The sequence below is a fragment of the Ranitomeya variabilis genome, chromosome 4, assembly GCF_051348905.1.
Source record: "Ranitomeya variabilis isolate aRanVar5 chromosome 4, aRanVar5.hap1, whole genome shotgun sequence".
NCBI classification, from domain to species: Eukaryota; Metazoa; Chordata; class Amphibia; order Anura; family Dendrobatidae; genus Ranitomeya; species Ranitomeya variabilis.
Genome location: NC_135235.1, coordinates 376,087,512 through 376,101,153, shown reverse-complemented (window position 1 = coordinate 376,101,153; position 13,642 = coordinate 376,087,512). Strand labels below are relative to the sequence as shown.

General features: G+C 48.9%; 1 protein-coding gene across 2 annotated transcripts in view; it reads right to left on the bottom strand.

The window, feature by feature from the left end:
• VDAC2 (voltage dependent anion channel 2) overlaps nucleotides 1-8,955 on the bottom strand; it is a 48,584-nt gene extending 39,629 nt beyond the window's left edge. The window contains exon 1 of one of the 2 annotated variants that reach the window (XM_077250773.1): nucleotides 8,609-8,955. The gene's annotated coding sequence lies outside the window, so the exon portion shown is untranslated. The remainder of the gene's footprint in view (nucleotides 1-8,608) is intronic. The other variant, XM_077250775.1, reaches the window with a different exon arrangement.
• Nucleotides 8,956-13,642: the final 4,687 nt, after the last annotated feature.

The window sequence follows — 13,642 nt, the reverse complement described above, 5'->3', positions numbered from 1 at the left end:
CCATACTGGGAATTTGGGATTTTTCTGACCATGTGTGGACTGATCACTGTATCATGTGTATCTTATTTCATGGTTAAAGAGACTGTCACTTCAATTTTGCGGGATATTAAAATTAGTTGTTACCGGTCAGATGGGCGGCGTATCCTCGTAATTTCTCCATCCCCTTTTTTCCGCAATAGTTTAGTGCATAAGAGTATGCGTGCGCCATAGTTGGCACGTGCGCCTGCAGTCTTCGCTGGCGCATGTGCAGTATGCTTTGCCCAACTGCGGGAAAAGCCGAAAAGCATTACTGCGCATGCACCCGCGCACTATGTTCCGGAAGTATTTTGCTGTGTTCCGGGACATAGTACGTGGGCGCAGTAATGCTTTGCGGCTTTGCTCGCAGTTGGGCAAAGCATACTGCGCGTGCGCCACCGAAGGCAGCAGGCGCACGCGCCAACTATGGCGCACGCGCCAACTATGGCGCACGCATACTCTTATGCACTAAACTATTGCGGAAAAAAGGGACGGACGGGGTGGAGAAATTACGAGGATACGCCGCCCATCGGACCGGTAACAACTCATTTTAATATCCTGCCAAATTGAGGTGACAGAATCCCTTTAATGTCCTTATTCTCTTGCCTCTGAACCACAATGCATGATCTCTCTCTAATACCTCTGTTCATAGCACTAGCACTTTAAAGTATACAAAGATAGAGGGGTACCTGTCTAGTACTGTCTTCCATATAAAGCATACATAATTCGTAGACTAAACTTTTAGGTGCATCCATAGTCTCTGTTGCTTTCAGCCTCTTGCCTTGTACTCCCTGTTGTAACATGGCACTTGTTATTTCTATCTCCCCTCTGATGTTTTATATACAGCTCTGGCAAAAATTAAGAGACCACTGCAAAATTTTCAGTTTGATTTTTCGCTTTATAGGTATATTTTTGAATAAAATATAATTTATTTTATTCTATAAACTACTGACCACATGTCTCTGAAGTTCCAAGCAATACATTTTGTATTTTCTGAAAATGAGAAATGGTCAAAATAATAATAAAAAAAAATGACCTCAAATAATGCAAAGAAAACACGTTCATAGTCATTGAGAAACAATAGTAATGTTTTAACTCCGGAAGAGTTCAAAAATCAATATTTTCTGGAATAATCATGATTTTTAATCACAGCTTTCATGCGTCTTGGCATGCTTTCCACCAGTCTTTCACACGGCTTTTGGGTGACCTTATGCCACTTCCTGGTACAAAAATTTAAGCAGTAGTTCTTTGTTTGATGGCTTACGACTATCTTCCACTTAATTACATTCCAGAGGTTTTCAATTGGCTTCAGGTCTGGAGATTGGGCTGGCCATGGCAGGGATTTGATGTGGTGGTCCTTCATCCACACCATGATTGACCTAGCTGTGTGGCATGGCATGGCGCATTGTCCTGCTGGAAAAAAAAAAAAGTCCAGAGTTGGGGAACATTGCTTGAGCAGAAGGAATCAACTGTTTTTCCAGGATAACCTTGTATGCGGCTTGATTCATACTTCGCAAAGATTACCCCGCCCAATTCCAGCCTTGTTGAAGCATCCCCAGATAAACACCTAGTCGTCTAATGGTTAGACGGAGACCTGGAGAGGCATACAAGCCACAGTGTCTTGCACCCACTGTTAAATTTGGTGGAGGATCAGTGATTTTTGGGATGCTTCCGCAAGGCGGGAATTGGGCAGGTTGTTCTTTGCAAAGGACATATGAATCAAGCCGCATACAAGGTTATCCTGAAAAAAAAAACAAACAGTTGATTCCTTCTGCTCAGGCAATGTTCCCCAACTCTGATGACTTTTTTTTTTTCCAGCAGGACAATGCACCAAGCCACACAGCTAGGTCAATCAAGGTGTGGATGAAGGACCACCACATCAAATCCCTGTCAAGGTCAGCCCAATCTCCAGACCTGAACTCCATTGAAAACCTCTAGAATGTAAGCAAGTGGAAGATGGATAGTCACAAGCCATCAAACAAAGAAGAACTGCTTACATATTTGTACCAGGAGTGGCATAAGGTCACCAAAAAACTATTGTGACCTGCCCCCCGAAAGAAGTGAGCAGCAAAACGGCACCCGTCAGGCGGGAAGGGTGACCACAGCTCTGCTATACCACTCTGGCCAGCACCACCAGCCGCATCATACATCTATCAGCCTTACTTAGGCATTAAAAATGTTTTGTCATGGAGCATTTTAGCCCCAACGATTGACACATTATGGCACGAGATACCTTAGGCTACTTTCACACTAGCGTTAACTGCAATACGTCGCAAATGCGTCGTTTTGCCGAAAATACGCATCCAGCAAAAGTTCTTGCTGGATACGTTTTTTCGTCATAGACTAACATTAGCGACGCATTTGCGACGCATTGCCAAACGTTGCGTCCGTTTTGCGACGCTTGGGCGTGTGGTAGCGGACCGTCGGGAGAAAAAAACGTTACATGTAACGCCCCCACCTCCCCGCACCTCACAATGGGGCAGCGGATGTGTGGGAAAAATGCATCCGCTGCCCCCGTTGTGAGGCGGAGACCACGCTAGCGTCGGGAACGTCGGCCCGACGCACAGCGACGGGTTGTTCCCGACGCTAGTGTGAAAGTAGCCTGAGATGTATTAAGATAACCAATTCTGGTTAGTTACTACTAGGCTACAAATAATATATTGACACCAATCTTGGCACCGTTTTCACTTTCCTATCCATTATAAATAATAATCTTTATTTTTATATAGCGCTAACAGTGCTCAGTAACTTATAGAGTTTATTCTTGCTTGCACAGTGGCTTATATATATTGCCACCAAGTGCTGTGCCTTTCAACTGCTTCCCCCTCCTTTTTTGTAGATTTAGCCCTGTCTAATTTTAGTATCCATTTTTATTTTATGTTGGTTATCAATAAAATGTATTTCTTAATTTTATATCTTGTTGGAATTTCTTCTGGTCTAGTGTCTATACGCCACATTAGATGAATTCGATGTATATTGTTTGAAGTGTCCGATAGCCACTTTTTTCTTTTGAGACAGGCATTATTTTGCATTATTTGAGGTCTGAAAGCACTGGGGTTTTTTTTATTTTTTTAATTAAATTTGGACCATTTCTCATTTTCAGAAAAAAAAAAAAATGTATTGCTTGGAAATTCTGAGACATGTTGGCAGAAGTTTATAGAATACTACATGGTGGCCCGATTCGAACGCATCGGGTATTCTAGAATGCACAGCCCACGCAGTACATAACACAGCCCACGCAGTACATAACACAGCCCACGCAGTACATAACACAGCCCACGCAGTACATAACACAGCCCACGCAGTACATAACACAGCCCACGCAGGACACAGCAATGTGGACACCATATCCCTGTTAAAAAAACAATTAAAATAAAAAATTGTTATATACTCACCTTCCATCGGCCCCCGGATACAGCCGAGGCCTTTACCGATGCCCCTCGCGCTCCGGTCCCAAGAATGCATCGCGGCAATGAGTCAAGATCATGTAATGGTCTCGCGAGACCACCACGTCATCATCTTGCGAGACCGCCACGTGATCTCGAGTCAGTGCCGCAATGCATTCTTGGGACCGGAGCGCGAGGAGCGGGAAAGGCTGCGGCGGACTTCGGAGGGTGAGAATATAATGTTTGGGTTTTTAACATTCCATGTTTTTACTATTGATGCTGCATAGGCAGCATCAATAGTAAAAAGTGAAGCGGTTTCAAATCCCTCCCCAATCTCGCTGATTGGTCGCGGCCACCAGTGACCCGGGGGTTCCGTTACAGAAGTTACAGACAGACAGACGGAAGTACCCCGTAGGCAATTATATATATATAAAAGAACAATTTACATTTTACTCAAAAATATACCTATAAAGAGAAAAATCAGACAAACTGAACATTTTGCAGTGGTCTCTTGATACAGCTCTGGCAAAAGTTATGTCAACAGAACAGTCCTCTCTTCTGTGCTGTTGACAGGGCATCATTGCAGACGTCATGCTGATTGGTAGACTACTTTTCAGTTAGGCAGTGTGGAGCCAGCTGTCAATCAGCATGAGGTCAGCAGTGACACCCAATCAACCAGAGAAGAGAAGCCGCTGCTAAGTTGACATGACTTCATCAGGAGGAAAATCACTGGTAGGAGGCCTCCACCAAATAAGAACCGAACAAGGGCCAGTGTTAAGCTCCGTGCGCCAACAGGCAAGCGCCGGGAGCCTGAGAAGGCGGGGCCCACTGGCCATTAGGGACACAAGGGCACTATGAGGGCCGGGTGCCAGCACCCGCGAGTGCCCCCCTGCTTGCTCAAGGCACAGATACTTGGAATACTTATCGCTCCCTCTTTCTGCGTTGCAGCATCTGCTGATTGTGACGTTTCAGGTCAGAGGGCACGATGACAACATGTCTGTGCGCCCTCTGCCTGAACAGTTAGTGCAGAGAGCCGGAAGGTGGAGACACTGAGGAGTCCAGAGCCGAGCAGTGGCTAGCGAGGAGAGGCGAGTATTTCATTTTTTTTTTTTTTTATGTTTGGAGCACTACATGGGGCCCGTCACTCACTGCATGGAGCACTACATGGGGCCTGTCACTCACTGCATAGAGCACTACATGGGGCACATTCTGTATGAAGCATTATATGGGGCTCATTTTACTGTATGGAACAACATGTGGGGCTCATTAAACTGTATGGAGTACTATACTGTCTGGTTTCTGAGTACTGATATCACTCATGTAATGTAAGAAGTGAAATACTTGGCATTGTACTATACCTTTGCCGTATCTATGCATGATGAATTGTGGTATGTGTTAAAGGGGCAGACAGACTTTCGTATGGGGCCCACGAAAACCTGGAGCCGGCTCTGATCCGTAGTACCATAGGGTGCTTTGCAACAATTGGGATGTTGCATTTCCACCTTTGTCATTAGATTTTCTAAATCCCTCTCTTTCCCCCACTATGTCACACCAAAATAAACAAATGCACTACAGCAGATGACTAATTTCAGAGCAGATCCCATCAAAGTGTATTCTGATAATCCAATCATAGGTGTCCATGTCAACATCTGGTTATTTCCTGCATACTTAACAGATTACTCGAGAACACACCCTGTCCGAGGACGAGCCTCCAAAGAGAACATTAAAGCATGGGGTGTGAGAAACCTTTTCAAGATAATAACTAACCATTAGTAGAATCATGAGACTCGTTTTCTTGGTTAGTCTGGAGGTCAGTGCTATCGGGTAATCCAGCTAGGGTGCTTTCTTACTCTCTCAGTACAGCGCTCTGTGATGCCCTGCATCCCATGCTGTGGAATATTTGCTGCCCATCCAGGCACAAAGTGAATTTAATGAGAAGTGTCAGAATGAGGCTTGCCCGCCCCCAGCTCCATTCACTGATGCAACATCAGGTAATAGAGCCTTACTAGGAGGAGAGAACAAAATGCTCTCATCTCCAAGCAGCAGGGTCAAATCTAAGACATCACTGCCAGAAGCCAGTCAGATTTTACATAGAATGGGAATAAGACCACCAGTTCAATGTATCCTATTAATAAATACATAACATTCCATTAAAATGAAGTCTGAACAACGGATCTAGACATGTAAAATGTGAGCTATCCATGTAACAAGAGGACAAAAGTGACAGCAGACATCATTTTAGAACATCCAAGAACCATAAGGTCATGAAAGACTGCAGTAGAAACAGACTGCTAAGGTCACACACAGCAGTCCTATATATAGCAGCTACAAGGGTATGCAGGCACAGCCTGGGGGCAGCCATCTTGGAAGCATGCACACATCCTGATGGAAAATTAACCCGTTTCCTCAGCAGTAATCCAAGACAGCCAGAATGCGCTTCTTCAGTTTACAAGTACAGCAGCAGCGGTCCCTAAAGCCCTGAACAAAGCAAGTACAAGATCACCTGAAGAGAATACCAACTGTACAAATCCACGATGTAAAGGCACTACCTGTGCAACTACTAATGCCAGCATCTATGCAGCTCGTAGGCACTACTGCAACGTGCAGTTTCACACATCCGCTTGTTGCAGCACATAAATAATGTTCAGATTATTCTCACAATCATACATGCTGCACCATGGACTACCCTGCCACACCGTGCCAACCAGTCCCATGGCACGGACCACCGTGCCAACCAGTCCCATGGCACGGACCACCGTGCCAACCAGTCCCATGGCACGGACCACCGTGCCAACCAGTCACATGGCACGGACCACCGTGCCAACCAGTCACATGGCACGGACCACCGTGCCAACCAGTCACATGGCACGGACCACCGTGCCAACCAGTCACATGGCACGGACCACCGTGCCAACCAGTCACATGGCACGGACCACCGTGCCAACCAGTCACATGGCACGGACCACCGTGCCAACCAGTCACATGGCACGGACCACCGTGCCAACCAGTCACATGGCACGGACCACCGTGCCAACCAGTCACATGGCACGGACCACCGTGCCAACCAGTCACATGGCACGGACCACCGTGCCAACCAGTCACATGGCACGGACCACCGTGCCAACCAGTCACATGGCACGGACCACCGTGCCAACCAGTCACATGGCACGGACCACCGTGCCAACCAGTCACATGGCACGGACCACCGTGCCAACCAGTCACATGGCACGGACCACCGTGCCACACCGTGCCAACCAGTCACATGGCACGGACTACCCTGCCACACCGTGCCAACCAGTCACATGGCACAGACTACCCTGCCACACCATGCCAACCAGTCACATGGCACTGACTACCCTGCCACACCATGCCAACCAGTCACACACAGCATGGACTACCTTGCCACACCGTACCGACCAGTCACACACAGCATGGACTACCTTGCCACAACGTACCATCCAGTCACACACAGCATGGACTACCCTGCCACACCATACCAACCAGTCACACACAGCATGGACTACCCTGCCACACCGTACCGACCAGTCACACACAGCATGGACTACCCTGCCACACCGTACCGACCAGTCACACACAGCATGGACTACACTGCCACACCGTACCATCCAGTCACACACAGCATGGACTACCCTGCCACACCGTACCGTCCAGTCACACACAGCATGGACTACCCTGCCACACCGTACCGTCCAGTCACACACAGCATGGACTACCCTGCCACACCGTACCGTCCAGTCACACACAGCATGGACTACCCTGCCACACCGTACCGTCCAGTCACACACAGCATGGACTACCCTGCCACACCGTACCGTCCAGTCACACACAGCATGGACTACCCTGCCACACCGTACCGTCCAGTCACGCACAGCATGGACTACGCTGCCACCCCGTACCGTCCAGTCACACACAGCATGGACTACCCTGCCACAACGTACCATCCAGTCACACACAGCATGGACTACCCTGCCACACCATACCAACCAGTCACACACAGCATGGACTACCCTGCCACACCGTAACGATCAGTCACACACAGCATGGACTACCCTGCCACACCGTACCGACCAGTCACACACAGCATGGACTACACTGCCACACCGTACCATCCAGTCACACACAGCATGGACTACCCTGCCACACCGTACTGTCCAGTCACACACAGCATGGACTACCCTGCCACACCGTACCGACCAGTCACACACAGCATGGACTACCCTGCCACACCGTACCGACCAGTCACACACAGCATGGACTACCCTGCCACACCGTACCGTCCAGTCACGCACAGCATGGACTACGCTGCCACACCGTACCGTCCAGTCACACACAGCATGGACTACGCTGCCACACCGTACCGTCCAGTCACACACAGCATGGACTACGCTGCCACACCGTACCGTCCAGTCACACACAGCATGGACTACCCTGCCACACCGTACCGTCCAGTCACACACAGCATGGACTACCCTGCCACACCGTACCGACCGGTCACACACAGCATGGACTACCCTGCCACACCATACCGACCGGTCACACACAGCATGGACTACCCTGCCACACCGTACCGTCCAGTCACGCACAGCATGGACTACGCTGCCACACCGTACCGTCCAGTCACGCACAGCATGGACTACGCTGCCACACCGTACCGTCCAGTCACGCACAGCATGGACTACCCTGCCACACCGTACCGTCCAGTCACACACAGCATGGACTACGCTGCCACACCGTACCGTCCAGTCACACACAGCATGGACTACGCTGCCACACCGTACCGTCCAGTCACACACAGCATGGACTACCCTGCCACACCGTACCGTCCAGTCACACACAGCATGGACTACCCTGCCACACCGTACCGACCGGTGACACACAGCATGGACTACCCTGCCACACCGTACCGACCAGACACACACAGCATGGACTACCCTGCCACACCATATCGACCGGTCACACACCAGGACTACAATGCCGATCACTACACCCGGTGCTCAGTACGGACTAGGATTACAATGAACTACACAGAGCTCAGTGCACAGACTATCTTACATCGTGCGCCCATTACACACAGTGCAGCCCTGTCAGGGCCTCCGTTCCCCACCATCGCCACTTCCCGTCATTACCCCTATGAGACTCTCTGTCAGGACCGGGGTACGCTATGCGAAGCGCCGGCGGCCTCATACCTGCACTTAGTGCTGAGCGGCCTGTCCTGGTCAGAGCGTGCGGCTGGAGGGCGAAGTGAAGGAGACACCGAGCCTGTCACTGGACAGCTCCACCCAGTAGCCACGCCCCATCCAGAACGCCGCTGCCCTGATTAGTGCCTGCATAAGTGCACTGTTAACGGTTCGTGGTTTACTCATATTTACTCATATTACTCATATTCCGACGCTGGGGGCAGCACGCTACCGAGACTAGAGGCCAATAATAGACGTCATAGTGCCACTTTTCCCAGCTGGCATAGCAATGGAAGCCTCTGCACATATGGGGCCTTGTGAGGGCGGGAAAAAGGCCGGGAGAGCGAAGGGGCGGGGCCTGCAGTGTTCTGTGTCTGTCAGCTTATGGCAGTCTGGCGTTAGGTGGCGCTGTTAGCTATGCGTCAACGTTGTTGATCCCTCGCTTCTGTTCAGTCAGTGGTAATATTTTTCACTATGGGCTAGTCAGTTGTTAGGAGGCTGGAGCAGGGCTTAGTACGGCCACCTCGTGACTTCTTCCATAAGCCATGATGGTTTTGATTGGCGATTTTGTGTGATCCAAAATGAAATAGGCTACGTTTCCGGGGTCTCCTGGATTCCTGGTGGTTCTGAACATTGACGGTTCAGACCAGCGGCACGGTGAAGAAGCAGCTGGAGCTGCACATGGCCAGCTATTCCCCAGCTGCGGAGCGGTGGGTGCAGGCTCTAAAGCAAAGCATTAGGGGGCCCTACTTCCCCAGGGGGCTAGACCCCTCTGATACACAGTAGGTCTCTAGCTGAGGCAACCAGCAGCAAACTACGAACTGATACTACCCCTTTAACAAATGTGTGCCCCCTGTAGCAATGAGCCTGCTAGACAACATGCTGTCAGAAAACAAATAGGAATGCTTGTGTCATGCACGTGTGTGTGGTTCGTAGACCCACTGTGCCACGGGGCCGGACGTACATAAGAGTGACGCAACTAAGCCGCAAAGGCTACTTTCACATTAGCGTCGTGCACTGCATGTCGCAATGCGATGTTGCAGCGCACCGACGCATACTGTGCAAGCGCCGCACATCGGGGGCAGCGGATGCTGTTTTTCAATGCATCCGCTGCCCCACTGTGAGGTGTGGGGGCGGAGTTCCGGCCGCGCATGCACGGTCGGAAAAGATGGGAACGACGCACCAAAAAACGTTACAAGCAACGTTTTTTGGTGGCGACGGTCCTACACAACCGTTGCACGACGGTTGCGAGATGTGTCAATGCGTCGCTAATGCAAGTCAATGGAGAAAAAACGCATCCTGCAAGCACTTTTGCAGGATGCGTTTTTTCTCCAAAACGACGCATAGCGACGTGCAGTGCACGACGCTAGTGTGAAAGTAGCCTTACCTGGGCTTCACTGGAGCTCCTGATGGTGGAGTTAGGCTTGAGTTGCAGGAAGCCACAACGTCTCACTCCTAGGCAATTTCCTGTACGGCAGCTGCTGACCCTAGGAGTCAGGTACCCCGACACGGACTAGACTCAGAGTGACTGGCAGGACAGGATTCGGACTCCATTCAGACTACGTCATTTCTGGATCCTTGGGCAGAACAGATATTGACAGGAAGTCAAAGACAGGGTTGGTGTCATGAACCGGATGTACCTGCCACAAGGCGGGCGGCTTGCCGCAGGAAGGGAGACACAAGCAGAGTGGTGGCGATTTCACCGGGCATCGAGCAGGACCTGAATCACGTGACTGAGGGGGAGTGGCCGAGAGTGGAGACAGGAGCCAGATGGCGCTGGAGAGAAGTCAAACGTGCAGAGGTCAATGAGGTACGGGGGTGAGACGTAAGGATAGTAAGGTGAAAGCCGGAGATCAGGGAGCTGAACCAAGCCATGAAGTACCGAAAAAGTGGCGAGTTGACGAAGTCAGAACAGAAAGGCCAAGAGGTCAAAACCAAGGAAAACAGTCAAACAAACGCAGTATGCACACGCACACCAGGGGGTCAGACACACAGACAGAACGAAAGTATAAGGCTGGGGTCACACATGCGTGTTTTACGGATGTAAGAGCGCAGAAACTACGTCCGTAAAACTCGCATTACATACGGCACAATTATTCTCAATGGAGCTGCTCCTATCAGCCGTATATTACGGATCCGTAATATACGGCTTTCTACGGCCGTACAAAATCGCAGCATGCTGCGTTTGTCAGCGTATTGCGCAAAAAAAATCGCCAATGAAAGTCTATGGGGGCGAGAAAAATACGGATTCCACACGGACCAGCAGTGTGACTTGCGAGAAATACGCAGCGCTGTTAGTGAAAAGTCGGTAATTCAATTGCCGGCTTTTCATTTCTCCTGCACAAACCCGACAGGATATGAGACATGGTTTACATATAGTAAACCATCTCATATCCCCATTTTTTTGGCATATTCCACACTACTAATGTTAGTAGTGTGTATGTGCAAAATTTCAGCGCTGTAGCTGCTAAAATAAAGGGTTAAATGGCGGAAAAAATTGGCGTGGGCTCCCGCGCAATTTTCTCCGCCAGAGTGGTAAAGCCAGTGACTGAGGGCAGATATTAATAGCCAGGAGAGGGTCCATGGTTATTGGCCCCCCCCGTGACTAAAAACATCTGCCCCCAGCCACCCCAGAAAAGGCACATCTGGAAGATGCGCCTATTCTGGCACTTGGCCACTCTCTTCCCACTCCCTGTAGCGGTGGGATATGGGGTAATGAAGGGTTAATGCCACCTTGCTATTGCAAGGTGACATTAAGCCAGATAAATAATGGAGAGGCGTCAATTATGACACCTATCCATTATTAATCCAATTGTATGAAAGGGTTAGAAAACACACACACACACATGATTTAAAAAGGATTTTAATGAAATAAACACAGCGGTTGTTGTAATAATTTATTGCTCTCTCAATCCATCAGCAACACCCTCGCTTGGAAAAATAATAAACGCACAAGATACATACCTTCTGATGTCCTATCACGTCCAACGAGGTAATCCATCTGAAGGGGTTAACTAATATTACAGGCACGAGCTGCGATAAACCACTCGCTCGTGCCTGTAATCCCCGGGTGCTGAAAGGAAAGCAGTGATCTATACTTACATTGAGTCGCGGTGATGCGCCCCTGCTGGATGTTCTCATGAACTGCAGCCTGGGAACTTTTTCCCACGCTCCAGGTCATATGAGGACATCCACCAGGGGGCGCATCACCGCGACTGAAGGAAATGTAGGTCAATGACCTATATTTCATTCATTCGCCGGGGATTACAGGCACGGAGCACAGCTGCATTAGCAGGGCTCCTGCCTGTAAAATATTTTAACCCCTTCAGATGGATTACCTCGTGGGACGTGACGGTTCAGCTGAGGGTATGTATCTTGTGCGTTTATTATTTTTCCAAGCGAGGGTGTTGCTGATGGATTGAGAGATCAATAAATTATTAAAACAACCGCTGTGTTTATTGCATTAAAATACTTTTAAATCATGTGTGTGTTTTTTAACCCTTTCTTACAATTGGATTAATAATGGATAGGTGTCATAATTGACGCCTCTCCATTATTAATCTGGCTTAATGTCACCTTACAATAGCAAGGTGGCATTAACCCTTCATTACCCCATATCCCACAGCTACAGGGAGTGGGAAGAGAGTGGCCAAGTGCCAGAATAGGCGCATCTTCCAGATGTGCCTTTTCTGGGGTGGCTGGGGGCAGATGTTTTTAGCCACGGGGGGGGGGGGGGGGCAATAACCATAGACCCTCTCTAGGCTATTAATATCTGCCCTCAGTCACTGGCTTTACCATTCTGGCGGAGAAAATTGCGCAGGAGCCCACGCCAATTTTTTCCGCCATTTAACCCTTTATTTTAGCAGCTACAGCGCTGAAATTTTGCACATACACACTACTAACATTAGTAGTGTGGAATATGCAAAAAAAATTGGGATATGAGATGGTTTACTGTATGTAAACCATGTCTCATATCCTGTCGGGTTTGTGCAGGAGAAATGAAAAGCCGGCAATTGAATTACCGACTTTTCACAGATATCGCGCTGAATGAAATCTAAATACAGAATATATATATATGTGTCTCAATGACATATATATATATATATATATATATATACTGTATATATGTTTTAATGAACATTTGAGCACATAAATCCATTAGATGTCGGTTTTGCAAGCCTGCGCGAAAATCTCGCAGTACGGATGCCATACGGATTACATACGGAGGATGCCATGCGCAAAATACGCTGACACACCCTGACTACGGATCAATATTTTGGGAACATTTCTCCGTATTACGGCCGTAGTACGGACGTATAATACATGGCGTATTGTCTTACGCCAAGTGTGACCCCAGCCTAACTGAATCCAGGGAATCCAGGATCAGAGTGGATGTAAATATCCCTCCCAGATGCAAAAGGAGGCCGCATACGATTAACTCTGAGAGGCAGAGGTGTATCTAGGGTTTCTGGCACCCGGGGCAAGAATTCAGTTTGGCGCCCCCCTCCCCAGAACGTATGCGATTTTCACACTCAGTCATGTGACCACGAGCTCCTCTCTCTTAAGCTCTCAATGTTCAGTGAAAAACTGAGAGAAGCAGAAGAGAAGCTCGGTGTCACAGGACCACAAGTATGAAAATCACATATGAGTGAAGTATCCATGTGACGACGACTGGAACCTGCAGAGCTGAATCCTGACATCGCAGCTTCTGAATTCTCACAACTAATGCACTGCACACTTTTAGAATTCTCCCTTGCCGGTGGACAGTCATGTCAGCACAAGCATGTGATTTGTATACTTCTGACCACATTCCAACCAGACGTGCCCGGCCTCAGGCTGTGTGCACACGTAGTAGATTTTTTGCGTTTTTTTCGCTATAAAACCGCGAAAAAACGCTAACATTAAGCATCCTATGTAACAGAATGCAATCCGCATTTTTTGTGCACATGCTGCATTTTTTTCCTGAGCGGAATCGCAATCTAGAAAAAAACGCAGCATGTTCATTAAAATTGCGGAATCGCGGCGATTCTGCACACATAGGAG